Here is a 15,030-nt window from a genome sequence, read left to right as displayed (position 1 = left end):
TCAAACTTGAGCTTTTTTCACATTATGGTCCTCAATAAAAACCAAAATCTGAAGGGGTGTGTCAAAACAAAATAAACATGGTCTAATGCAATTCCCATTCAAGGCTCGAGAATATCTACATTCCAACAATGAAATTTTACCATGACTGTGCAAGTATTTGCACAAAATATTATTTTAATTTGTTATAAACTTATTTTAGATTAATTATTTATTTTTATCAATAATTATATCGAAAATAACCCAAGAGGAAAACAATGAAGATCATGCACTAGAATTGTGTAAAATTAGTACATAATGTAAAAACCATAAAGATTTGAAGCACTCTCCCAAAAATAAGAAAGAAAAAATAAATAATCAAATGGTTTATTTTTTCTTTCTTATTTTTTTTTTTTTTAAAGAGGTGTGTGTGGGTGTGTAATTTAAGCATAACCTTTTTGTTTCGATGGATATTTGAGATACGTCTCCATTTTCAAACTAATTACATTGCTACATGACATCACCATCGTTCCTTTTTATTTATTTATTTATTTTAAAGGAAGCAAAGTGGTTAGTTGTCAATGGGAAAGTGAATTTTAATCCATCAATGTGAATAAAATAAGAGAGATTCTATTGCCACACCAACTTTTGCTAATATTAATCCAACTCATATGTAAATCACTAAAGAATTAGCACACATCTTGGGGTCGCATTAGCAAAGTTGGAGTGACAATAGAAGTTTTCTAACATAATAAGGTTTTTCCTTGGGTTCAACCAAGTAAATCTTCTTCCCAGGGTGTTGGATGGTGCGTCTGGTCCCAAGTAGATTAGTCTCACCAAAAGGTGGGATACTCTCTGGACCACCGAAAAAAAGATATCTTCTTCCTCAGTGGTTAATTTTGTTTAGAGGAACATCTTTTGTGATACAAATCTCAGAGATTTAGATGACTTTTCCTAATAAACTAAGAGTAAAAATGATGGGTTTTGTGGAGGAGGAAATCAAGAGTTTTTTTTTTTATTATTATTATTTTTTTTGTGGTGGGGGATCAAGGGCATTTTGATAATTGAAGGTGTCAACTTAATTAAGCTGGTAAGACTTGTAGAGTGTTGATACCATGACTTATGTTTAAAACCCGTTAATCCCAACTTCAACCCTATTGACTACTCATCAAAAATATAATATAAAGCTAACGTCAAGAGGGTATTTTGAAAATTGAAGAAATTACATATCTCATGTATTTGAAGGGATACGACATTGGTTTGAAATTGTGTTTCAAACTTTATTATATTTTTGATGATCTAATACCACGTTGAATAATTCTCATTATGAATAAAATAAGATAAATTCCTAACTAATTAATTACTTTTATTTGCATAAAAAATGATCTTATACAATAATTTTGGATTAATTTTCAATAAATTGAGAATGTCAGAATATATCAAAAAATTTACAGTGTCATGGGCATGGGCATTAAATCTCTATATGTGCTTCTCATATATATAAATGATCCTTGGGATTTGTGTCGAACTATCACATGTCAGGAGATGAAGATAAGAGTGGACCACTTCATTAAAACTTAACCTGAATTTTATCTGAATTTTCATTTTGTCGTAAAAATAAATAACATCAAACACACATATTTAATATCAAAGGACTCACAATTTTCCTTAAAGATCATTAGTACAATATTGCCTAGAGATGTGTTTCTGCTGAATATCCCTAGGTATCTCAGTTAATATATTTGATGACTGATTTTCCAATAAAGAAGAGTGCTAAAATGGCAACATTGCCCTCACTAGAGAGATCAAAGGAGGAGAATCTCTACCAAACAATGGAGGAAAAAAAAGAAAAATTACAAGGGTTGTTGGTTTAGTTTTGGTTCTCTTAGCCATTAATTATCTGATAATTTTAGTGGAGGTTTTGATTGATTAATATTTATGGTCCACAAGTGCTTTTTGGACAAATTTAGCAGTTTGTGAACTTAAAAATGAGGCATTTTTGTAACTTTGATTGGAGGACGCACTATGTGAAAAAAGCCCATATTTGACGGTCTTAGCCCGTCAAATTTTGAGAAATTTGACGGACCCTCCCATCAAATATGCCCGTCAAATATTCTCTTGTAGAATTTTTTTTTTTGACGGCCTTGGACTATCAAATTATTGGAGAATGGGCTTTAAAAAAAAAAAAAATTTCATAGAATATGACCGTCGAATTTGGAGGTTTAACAAACAATAGCATGGTCCTCTAATTCACCAATCACGAAATAATAATAAAAAAAATCAGAAAAATAAAAAACAAAAAAAAAATCATAGAATAAGAATATGATGGGCATCCATATTGACTAAAGAACAAAAAAGATAAAACTGAATCAATATTCATGAATTAATATTTTGAAATTGAAATAGACCCAATTGATGGGCTTTTGCAAGACTCCTTTTCACATGTTACCCATGGAAGAGAGATTGGGCTCAATCTCTAACTCCAAAGAACGACTAAGCTAGATGGGAAGATAGTCCAATGCTCTAAAAATATGTAGGCATTAATGGAGTGGAAAGTTTAATTCTTAACTCAAGGATCATGATATACTCCCACGTTTCAAGACTGACACCCTCGTTAGCCCACTTTATGACGAAGCCCCCCACCCCTTTGACCTTCTTTCTAAGTAGTAAGTACCCCTTTCTCTTTTTTCATATGTCGTCCCTTCCCAAACTAATCACGATGGTTAACAATGGCAGACCCCTTCTATATCATATACTATGAAGAGATTTTTCCCAATCTTCTTCCACTTTTAATTGTTTTTTGCAATCTAATTTAGTAGGCATGTAATATTTTTCATTTCATCACAATACTATTGAGATTAGAAAAATCATCATTATTATTTTTAATATTCATTTTTCATTATTCTTCCCAAATCCTTAGTTTTTTTTTTTTTACCATAGTGGTATCCCCCATTGGCAGATGGGTCGGGTGTCGTATCTGATTTTACGTCCAGTCCACAGGCCCATGGACCATGTCCGTCAAGACTAAATACTAGGTAGATGTTGCCGACCCACACAACCCACCCACCTTTTTAAGTCAAGAAGTGGGGTAGCTAAGATTTGAATGCAAGCCCCCTTCGGGGATCTCAAACTCTTACCACTACGCCACACCCCTGGTGGGTCATATCCTTAGTTGTTATAAGTTGATTGTTGTATATTTGATGTACATTAGCAGAGAGAGAGGGAAAGAGTGTTGTCTAATTATTTAAAAACATGTCAAATATATAAAAATAGGGAAATATTATAAAAATAAAAAATAAGAAAAATACATGATGCCTCTTTGTAGATAGGCATGTCGATGGATATTCGAAAATCCAAATTCGAATTCGAATTCGATTCGAAAAATCGGATATTATTCGAATTTTTTGGATATTGAATTTGAATTCGGATGTTATTTTAAAATTCGAATGAGTTTCGGATATGAATTCGAAATCGAATATTACGAAATCCGATTCGATAATATTCGCTCCGATATAATATATATAAGTTTTGTTGTGTATTCATGTTTTATAACAAAACTTAACTTTTAAGACTTTACCTTCTCAACCTAAAACGCAAGAAGAACCAACCATCAAAGTAAAGGTGAGGGTGGGTTTCGACTGTGCGAGTTTCATAACCACTGTCTTCTTCGGCCAGCAAGCATCTAAGTAGATACTCTCTCTTTCTCTCTCTCTCGATAAAACCCTATTTTTTCTACTGTGTGAGCTCCATAACCACCATCTTCTCCGGCTGACAATCATCCAAAGATACTTCCCCTCTCTTTCACACACACACATACAAAATAAAGCCCCATCTTATTCGATTTTAAGACAGAAATAGGTGGAAGATTACAACTTTTGAAGTTGAAAAATATAAGAAAATCGAATTGTTTTTTTATAGATTGAGGATGATGGTATTTTGTAGGATGTTTTTATTGGATTGGATATTTGATATATTTTTCAAATTTGAATTCGAATGTTGGTTAGTGATTTTTGATCAGATTTGAATTCGAATTCGGATATCATTATTATTTTTTTTATTCGAATTCGAATATAGCACTATCCGATTGAATACCTATTCATTGACAGTCCTATCTGTTGACACCCCAAATTGAATGTGCTTTACTCAAAAAGGGATAAAAAAGACATATTTTAATCAAAAAATCGTCAATGGGCCTAAGGGCCAAAATCTTCAAAATTCGAGTCTTTTGTCCAAATTAAAGGCCCCAGGAATTTAACGGTCCTATGGTCTCATAATAAGGTCAATTAGTCACCTAAATCCCCATTCATCACCATCGCATTCCCAAACCTAAAATCAAGCCTCAAACTCATACCTAAGCCCATTGCAAACCCACCAACTTCCTAAAAGCCCACTAAATCCAAATCAAATCAATTTCCAACCTCACCCTCGATCAATTCTAAGGCAACCTAACCTAATAAAATCCAATTTAACCCTTAAGCCCAATTATGCTAAATTAATTTCAAGACTGCCCAACCTAAACTACTACCCAATCCTAAGCTCAATATATATGAAATCCCATTCTAAACTCATACTCAAATCCAAAATCATATCCACGATCACAACCAATCACTTTAAAAATTAATGATCATCAATGAGAGACACTTGTCACCATCACAAACTACCTCCCTAAATCCATCTACCCAACTTCATCATCATTCTCAAAAAGTTAACCAACCCACATCCCATGTCATAACTTAACCCCATCACATTCTCCTCAAAACACTTTGCAAGTCATCTTCATACCCTCACAACCTAATTTCCTTAATCAACTCACCTAACACACACACACACACACACACCCCTATACCTCTTTGCCATGTGTTACCATCTCATCTATCCTCTCAAAATATCAATAACTAGTCCCCTTATATAATCATTCCCTTAACTAACACCCATACCCCTGAACCCCACCTAACACTCAACCCATATGGGTTGAAAGATCCAACTCACTTAGGTAAAAAACAACATATTTACACCATTTTTCATATATGCCCTTCTCTAATCTCAAATCGCTACACTTCATCCACAAGTCTCATGTCATTTTTCATCATTTCATATTCTCACACTATATTACCTCTAAAAGTCACCTTAAGATCCTATAAAACCCATCTCCTTCTCTTACAAACACTTAAGACTTGAACTCCCTATCAAACCACAACTTTCTCATCACTTAACTCTAATATCTCTCAATTCTAAAAATCCTTTCACCTCCCAACCATTTCTCAATTTCCTTAAAATCCTCTTAAATCCTTACTCAACTTTCCAAAATCACTTCTCTCACAACCTTAACCTATATACAAACACTTTTCATTTTCACCATCAAAATTCAAAAGTGCAAAATCAAATAAGCTCATACCTTAAATATCAAGAAGAAAACTCAAAGAAAAAAAAGAACAAGGTAGAGTGAAGACAAAAGAAGAAAAATAATACATCCCCCTTTCTCTCCCTTTCATCTTTCCCTTTCCTACCTCTGCCCTCTTATCTTTTATTTTATTTTTAGAACAACCTTAAAATGTAATGGGTACCCTCCCCTAAGATTGGGTTTTAGCTCAATCAAAAGGATGGGGGTTAAAAACTATTTTCAAAAATATTTTTTTAAAATCCTACATAATTTGCACCCACCACAAAACATTTTGATACTAAGGCATCGAGCCCCTTTCTTATGAAAATGGGCCATTGACTGATAAATCTACAATTTTGAAAATATGCCCAAAGGCATAGATTATAAAAGGGCCCCTTCCTTAACAAGGGTGCCTAATACCTTCCATATTCTCTAAAATAGACCTCTTACCTAGACTTTAGGTATATCAATGTACTTTATCCATACGATAGTCACTACAAACAAAAACAAAATTTTGAAATTATTTTTTTGGGTGCCCATTCATACCATTTTCTAAAAAAGAATGACGACGACTCCAAATCCAAGTAGTAGAGATTTTCGGACTAAAAAATCTCACATTACACTCTCAATCCAAATATTAGTGTTATTTACATATTTTTAAGGAAAATTAAAAAAAAAAAAACTCTCTTAAATATCTAACTTTATCAACTTTGTTACATATACTCCTTGCGAATATATTTATCTTTAAAAAAATACAACTATGTTCATTGGAATAGATTTCAATGTGTCCACTAAAATATTAATTCCAAACTATATAAGATAAAAACAACAACAGAAACGAAAAAAAAAAAAAAAAACTAAATAGTAATAAAAAAATGTTATTAAAATTCGATGTCACATCTTGAAAATATATCTCATAATTAATGAATATTTTGGCATATCCCTTGGAGGAATTACATATGAAAAATTAAAAATAACGATAATTCATCCCAAACTGATCATGTTTAATCATTAGAAAAGAACTTATGAAAAATGTTCTAATCTAATGAATAAATGTCACCGATATACTCTTATATTATAAATCCATTAAGAGATCCATCTAATGCATATGAATCAATGACAAAAGAAATTGTGAGCATTTTTTGGTGTGACGTCAAGCTTTTTTTATGGCATTAAGATGCAAAAAATTATACTTTTGATTTTTTTTCTTTTTTATTGGTGTAAGCAGAAATATATTGTTCTAATTGATATAAGTTTAATTGTCATGTAAATGAGTGTGTTCATCAAATGGAGAATTTTTTTTAATAGGTAATCAGGGATTCGACAAACCCCCCAACCAACAAAACCCAATACACCCCTTCATAAGTATGCCCCCTGGCATCCTCCCTTACAGTGTCCATAATCTCACTAGGAATAGAAGAGGATGAGAAGTAAACATTTTGGGGTCCGTGAAGCCACCCAGCTAACCTATTAACAACTCTATTAGTTTCCCTATCCAAGCCAGGCTGCAATGACTTCCCCTTTGTTGTCTTTAATAATAGCCCTTTGTCTCCCCCCTAAAAAAAACTATTTTCAAAGAACCATCAGTGTTAATCATCCACAGCCCAATCTCTAGAGACTTCCATCTACAAAGATGAGGGAAGGATCTTTTTAAAGAGATTAAGAGGTTCCAAGCATTAGAGGCCACTCTGTTGGAAGACCCATCAGGAACAAGAATGTCAGAAGTTGAGAATTTCTCCTTGGTGTCACTAGAAATTTGCACAAAGACTTTCAAAGGGTTGTTAAATTCATTTCTGAATCTTTTTTCACATTGCTCCCTCCATATGTGATAAATTAAAGCACAAAAGCAAGCTTTCGTAAGGTTCGCAGGAAAGGAATTGCTTCTAGAAGAGGTCCAAAGCCATTGAATCTTTCTCTATCAGTCCATAACAACACCCTATTGAAACCACACTTAGCCAACAACCTACCCCAAAATTGCACCCCTAAATAAGTGATGGATGGTCTCATTTGCATCCTTGCAGAAAATGCACTGAGATTGGATGTTGATTCCCTTGGATTGGAAAAAAGATTGAGTCTTAAGTCTACCAATCATTATTATATAGGGGTGCAACTTGGTTCGGTTTGAGGTCAAATTAGAATCGAACCGACATAGGTCAGTTCCATTAAATAAGAACTGGAAGCAAACCAACCCAAACCGAATTAAAGTCGGTTTGATTCTACAGATTGCCAATATTCTATAAATTGTAAATAATATTTTTTTAAAGAAAAAATAAACATAAAATTTCATACAATAAATCGCAAATCTTTCATAAAAAGTCATTAGTTTATCAATAAAAGATCACTAATCTATGTTCCAGCTCATAAAATAATTCATAATAATTATTATATACGTATATATTTATTTATTGCATAGGGGTTCGATTCTCAGTTTGGTTCAGCTCTATACAATCTTGATCTGAGAACTAAACCAAATTGATCGGTTCTCCATTTTTGTAACCCAGAGCTGAACCGCAATTTGCTCCAAATCAAACCAAACCACCCCAGTTTTGGTTCGGTTCTCGGTTTGAATCGGATCAAGTTGCACCCTTACTGATATCCATGCCACGAAGTTGTGTTAGCAATTCCATTATCGCACCACACTAATTGAGTCCAATAGGGGATGTAGAATCAAGCCTCGAGCTCTTTATAGCAGAGCTAATAGAGAACTCACCTATTGAGTTTTGTGCCCAAATTAGGAGGTCGTTTGAAAACTGTCAATCTCTATTTCTCTTAGGCCTTCCCAAACGTGGTTTAGAGTAACGTTGGCAGAGAGAGGAGGTACCTAGCTCTCATTTCTAATCAGGGTACTAACACGTGCTCAAGCATTGAAGTGAGAGTTATAATGGAAGTCTTAAGGGAATAAACTGAAGAGAAACCTTTATGAATGCCAAAGGTCATGCCATAGTAGTACATCTTCATCATTCTCAATTTGAAACTTCATAAACTTGCTTGGTTCTTCCCGAGCTTTCAGGATCTTTCTCCAAGCCCATGAGGAATTAGGAGGGATTACCATGGTCCAAAAATGTTTTTCCTTGATTATGTTCTTCCACATCCGACTAACCTAAAGTTCGTCTTCCTTTGAATCCACACCCCAGACTTGTTTGAAGATGACTACTCTATTCCACATACTAGCTTCAGTGATACCCAATCCACCCCTCTCTTTTGGCTTGAACACACTGATCCAACTGACAGGGTGAATTGTCTTGTTCATCTTTGGGCTTACCCAAAGGAATTTAGTACATAATTGGCCAATTTGCTTGGTGTGAAGCAAGAGGTGTGACGCCCCAAAATCCAGTCTACAACCTGACCCATAACCCGTGAGTCAGGATGTAGATCTAAGTATTGAAGGTTAGAAAATTATAAATTATTTAAGATATATAAAAAAAAATTTGTATGATCTTAGTAAAAAGGATTTTACGATTAACACTTAAAAAATACTCTTTATAATAATCCATTCTAGTACAGGGGGATCATGGCGGTGGGTTGCTGTAGTAGTCCTCTCCGAGATTAGTCGTGGTGCGCGTAAGTTGGCTCGAACACTCGGTTAGCAAAAAAAAAAAAAAAATCCATTTTAGTAGTAAACATCGACAATCTAAAATGTTTGATTTTGTTCAATTATTGAGACCTCTTGAAATGGTGCATTCACTAAACCGTTAGAATCTCAACTCAATTTATTTTTCATAAAAAATATACTAGTCACACGTTATAAAAGAAAATATGAGAGAAAATTATTTAAAAAATTAGCAAATGTGTACTGTCCCATTGTGGACAAAACAAACCCATTAAAAAAATAGCCACTACAGATTACACGTTCAATATTTTTGTGAACGGTTAGTGAGATTGGAAAGCTAACACATAAACTTAAAATTTTTATATTTTGATGATTTCAGAAAAAAAAAAAAAATTTCTTAGAGAAAAATTGGTCGAAATAGAGCCTATTTGCAAAGACAACAAAAATTTAGATTCCAATGATTTATTTAAAAACAAAATATAAAATTTAATATTCACTCAATTTAGATGGTTTGCCAATTTTGGAATTTTTTTTTGTCCCCAATCTAATTACTATGATAGTATATTCTAAAATAATAATTTATTAGGCAAAATATAAATAAGATTTGATCTACTCAATGTTCAAAACAAATGAATAATTAATCATTACTTTAATTCATTATTTAAATAAATTAATAAAATAATCAGAACATTCATTGGGGATAATCCATTACATAGGGTTCATAAAATAAATAAATCCCCACATGATTTATTGTTTTGCATAATTTATTTAAAAATAAATCAAGATTGAAATAATATATATATATATATATATGCATTTTTCTCAAATTCGATTAAGGCATGTCCTCGTGGTGAACAACTGAAAATTTTGATATACAACATGAGAAAAAATTTCGTAGGTACTACTATACTTGCCCATGATTTAATCGAGATAATAATTATATTTAGTAAATATAGAATATTATAAATCTTTTATTGTGTAACAGATATAGAAATTAAATAAATAAATAAAATATGACATGTAATGATAATTCATGCAAATGTCTCACTCACATAACACGGGGAATGTATGTATTAGGTCATACACTTACATAACACGGGACTTTCCAATGGACGTTTGAGGCCTTTCACCCTAGGGCATTCTGGCTCATTCTTGCTCAATCAAGATTTTTACCAATTCGTTATGCTAATGCAAATATATCATTTTCAAATCTTATTATCATGATCCATTCATTATTAACGAATTCTTCTATCATAAATAATATATAAAAAGAAACACAAATTTTTTTTTACATCAAGAAAAATGCATAAGAAATTTCAAACAACAAGATATTGTCATTATAATGAAAAGATCAAGAAAAAAATATAGGTGTGCATCTATTTAATATTTTAGTCTGAAATAGAAGTATGTTTTAGACATTGATTAGATGAATAATTTTCGTATTTCATCCGAGAGTAATTGACTTTAACAGATAGAAGTTTCAAGGGCTTTTTTTATGGTGTTTTTTTTTTTAATAAATAAGAGTGTTTCTATAAGTATTTAAGAGTGGGGTGAGGTAAGCACGTTTTTGGGAAGACTTCTGGGATTTTTAAAACTTTAAAAGTTTATTTTTCTCATCTCCCAATAGTAACTTTGGTTCCCAACAAATTGGTGTGGCCTTGATCCAATAGTTCGCATTCATTTAGGTTATAATACTTTCTACTTCATCATGACTATTGATTGTTGAATTCAAACCACATGGAAATATCTTGGAATTTAATGTAATCAATTAATAAGATTAAAATACATATCACATTTTAGATAAAAAGAAATAGGGTTCTGTGCAGTAAGGAAGCGACACATGGTATGAGAGAGTTTTACAAATTTAAAATTCTTAAATTTATGGGATAAGCATCAATTAAACCATCCCATTTTCTCTTTCACAATTTAAATTTCAAAAAGAATATTTTGAGGCACCATTTGACTTTTTAAAATTTTGAGAAAGATCATTCCTTGTTAGACTTTGCATAAAAAGTTCAAAATACCATTTTTTTAAAATGGTATAAATACCATCATTTTATTTTTAAAATGGTATAAATATCATCATTTTATTTTTTAAATTTTATTATATAATATATCATGATAAAATATAAGATTATCTCATAGTACATCATAAAAATATAAAAAAGTCATAAAAAAATACGTGAAGGGCAAAATAATCCAAAACTCTTCTGTTTCCTAAAATTTAGGAAATCTGATATGTTTTGTAAAATTATTTTATAAGAATCTTTCATATTTTAACTGATGTGAAATTTTACATTTTGTAACCAAAAATATAAATTACTTAAATGGAAATGACGGTTACGCTCCTAATATAAAGAAATTCTTATTTTTCAATTAAGTTATGATTTTATGTATTCAAGTGTTTATCAAACTCATGTACAAGGATAAAAATATTTTTTTCATAATAATATTTTCAAAGTGACTAAACTATGTTGGGTGAAATTACCTTTTTTACCCCTAAAGAAAAAAAATATAATATTATAAGTGCAGAAAATGATAGAAATAAAGTTTTTATCTATATGTTATGAATTATGTTTTACTAAACATATTTATATATATATACTATTATATTTATACACTTAATCATTTTTCAGGGTATTACAAGAGGCCCAATAGACATGCATAGAGCTAAGCATAGACTTGATCAACTCAAACCTTCTGTCGAATGAAGAACTGGTAACTATTAATGAAATTTAATAAAACAAAACGCTAGACCCCATTCCCTTTATCCCTCATATAACGAGGGGTTAGGATTTAATCATATTATAAAACTTGAGTTTTTTTTTAATTTTATTCTCTTTATCTTCTTTTCCATTCTAAGAATGCCCTACCAACTTTATTGTATTTCCTCTGTGTAGATACGTGATTTCGTCATTACGATGATCACATCTACTAAGGTTAGGAGTCGCCACCATTCATATTGTAAGTGGGTGTGAATGGTCATCTGATGTGCATTTTTTAAAAAAGTGACATTTTGGCGTTTAGTGACTCTCGATGGATAAGGTACGGATCAAATCTTTGAGATTCGGGGTAAGCAGCTCGGTTGGAGAAAAGGGAAGGTGTTAGGCATCCTTTTCTCCCCTCTAAATAGTGGTAACCTCAACTCAACTCGATCATTTCGATTGAAAATACAAGAATAAAAACAAAGTACCACGTGTGTGTATTTGTACCCTAAGTAGGGATTTACTTTCGGCTCGATCATAGGATCATCTCATTGAAGGAGATGATCCTAATGAATCATTTGCCTTGAGGTCTATTCATCCTAAATCCATTTGAACAAAGTAAAGAGGAGAGGGGATAATAGAAGATGGAGGAAGAGAAGGTGTAGAAGAGAAGGGGATTATTTTATTGCACCCACCTTGAAGCTTCAATCTTTATTTTCTTCTTGTTCTTCAATGTCTTCTAAGGTTTTTAGTAGTTTAGGAAAAGTTATTTTTTTTGTGTAATTGAAGGAGTAGAGAAGAGATGACGAGAGAGATGAGTGGAGTATAGTAATTTTTTTTTGTGAGACTTGGGGAGAGAGAATTGGTAGTATTTTTGTAGTGAGAATTGGGAATAGTGGTTGGTAGTAAGAGTTGGGGGGAGAATTTTTTATAGTGAAAGTTATGGGATTTTTTAGGAAGAGGATAAATGTATTTATAGATATTGAGGAGTTATTTTAGGGATATAATGGGGTAAAATGAAGAGAAGGGGTAGAATGGTGTGGGGTTTAAGAGAAAGGTGGAGGTAAATTAGAGATAATTGAAGAACATTTGTGTAAGAAGGGTAAATGGGTTGGATCTTTCAACCCATTTGGGTTGAGTATTAAATGAATAAAATAAATGAGAGTGGTTTAGAGGATGTGATTGTGTAAGAGAGTAATTAATTGGTGAAGTGAGTTGAGAGGATAGGATTTTAATTAAAAGAAGGGTTGTGTAAGAGGGTGGTTGATGATATTTTGGGAGGGTGTGGGAAATGATGTCATGTGTTAAAATGGGTGAAAATGAAGGGTTGAGATGGGTTGATGGGAGAGGTTGAGTGTTTAACTTGAGAGGATGGGTGTAGGTTTACGTTATAGATGTGGGTTTTGTAGGGAATGATGATGGTAGATTAGGGGAGGTATAGGTTAGGGGTGTGGGTAGATTTAGATTTTTTTACAGAAAAGGTGATGGGTTGATGTGGGTAGATTATGGGAGGTATAGGTTAGGGGTGTGGGTAGATGTGTTTGATTTGAGAGAAAAGGTGATAGGTTGATGTGTGGGTAGATGAGGTTTAAAGAAAATTAATGGGGGTAGGTAGTTGGATGAGGGAGGTGAGATGGGGTGATGACATGTGTCATATTTGATTATCAAGATGGTGATTGGTTGATGTAGGTAGTGGTTGATGGGTTAGGATTGTGGGTTGGATAATGAATTGGGTATGGATAGTAGTTTGTGGGCTTTTAGTGTATTAGGCTTGGGTTTTAGGAGGGTTGTGAGTTATTTTGGCTTGGATGGGGTTTGTTTTGGGTTGAATTTTCGAGAGTAGGTTTATTTTAGAGTTTAGGTGATATGGGATTGATTTTAGGTTGATGATAAGGTGAGAAATTGATTTTAGAGAGATGAAGGTTAGTGGCTTAGAGTATTTTTGGTTTCGACGATGGAGCGGTGAGGGTAGAGGAAGTGATAGATGTCCCAAGTCTCACATTTTTAGTTTTATCCATTTTTTTTTAGATTTTGAAATTATTAAATTAATCAAAATGCCACGTGTTGGCAAATCGGGCTTTTTAGGCCCGTTGGTGAACTTTATCGAAAATTTGACGTTTTTTATTTTGGAAGCGGAGCGGTGAATATTGGGAAAGCGGAGGGTTGGCCAAGTCCTCTTGGCGGGCCTCCCAAACCATTAGGAGGTCTTGTGGACCTTGGTTCGATCAAAATGTCACTTTTCAATGACTTTGGCCCTTGAGGCCCGTTGGCCCATTTATTTGAAAAATCTGTATTTTTGGGCCCTTTCGAGTAGTGGCCTGTTCAAATTGAGTATCTACACTCTGCTACCCTCTTTTTGAAAAATATCCCTCCAACTTTATTATCTTTCCTCAACTACTCTTTTTCAATAATCTCTCTCCAACTTTATTATATTCCCTCTTTTACCCATTGAAAGAGGATGCATTTGCCTATTGACACAAACAAAATCTAGTTGGATATATGGGGATTTTTCTGAATTTGAGATAAAGCAAGAAAATGACATATGCGTTTAATAAAAAATTTTAAAGAGTAAAGTATTCAATAGTTGAAGAAAGTTAAAAAAAAAAAAATTAAAAGTAAAAATACAACTTATTTTAAAGAGGTGAAACAAAGAAAGACGAGAAAACATATGAAAATCATATTGACACACATTTGGAAAATCAAATCCTTTTCCGTTTCTCGTAGTCACACAATAACGTTGATGAAGCTATACAATACAAAAATGTCATCCATACCTTCAAACAACTACTTCAATAATTGGAAATAAACTTCGACCACCTACAATATATATGTAATTAAGACTTTATGCACCATCACTACAAGAAATCACCTCAAAGAACCCGTGAAGATGAGAACCATCAAGAGAACTACTGAATTTTCTTTCAAAAGGAAAATTTTTTAATGATATGATCAAGAACAAGCAAAGGTCATCTACATTTAACATTGCTCTATAACAAAATATAATAATGGAAGATCAATTACAAAATATTATTTTAAATAAAATATAAATATGTAAGTTCTAACAAGTTCATTTATTTATATAAAAACACCAAAAGTAGCTAAAGATGAGTTTTAAAATCACGAATGATGAAATCACATAAAAAAAAAATTTGAGAAGTAAAAAATGAAAAAAAGAAAAAAAGAAAAAAAGAAAAAGAAAAAGAGATCTCTTATTGGCAACTGACTTTTACTTACAACACCCCAGCTAAATTTAAAAAAACTAAATTTAATAAAATATTATTCCTTCATTTTGCGAAAGAATGTTAAGTATGGATATTAGCAAAGAATATGAGACCAATATCATGATGTCGGAATAAACAATCATTGTTGATGTCAACTTACGGTGTGTTTGATATGAGTGAGTTGCTTGCAATGGTTGC

Source organism: Akebia trifoliata, chromosome 14 (assembly GCF_017979445.1).
Source record: "Akebia trifoliata isolate Shusen 1 chromosome 14, ASM1797944v1, whole genome shotgun sequence".
Taxonomy (NCBI): domain Eukaryota; kingdom Viridiplantae; phylum Streptophyta; class Magnoliopsida; order Ranunculales; family Lardizabalaceae; genus Akebia; species Akebia trifoliata.
The sequence above is the reverse complement of the archived record's forward strand: the minus strand, read 5'-3'. Positions refer to the sequence as shown.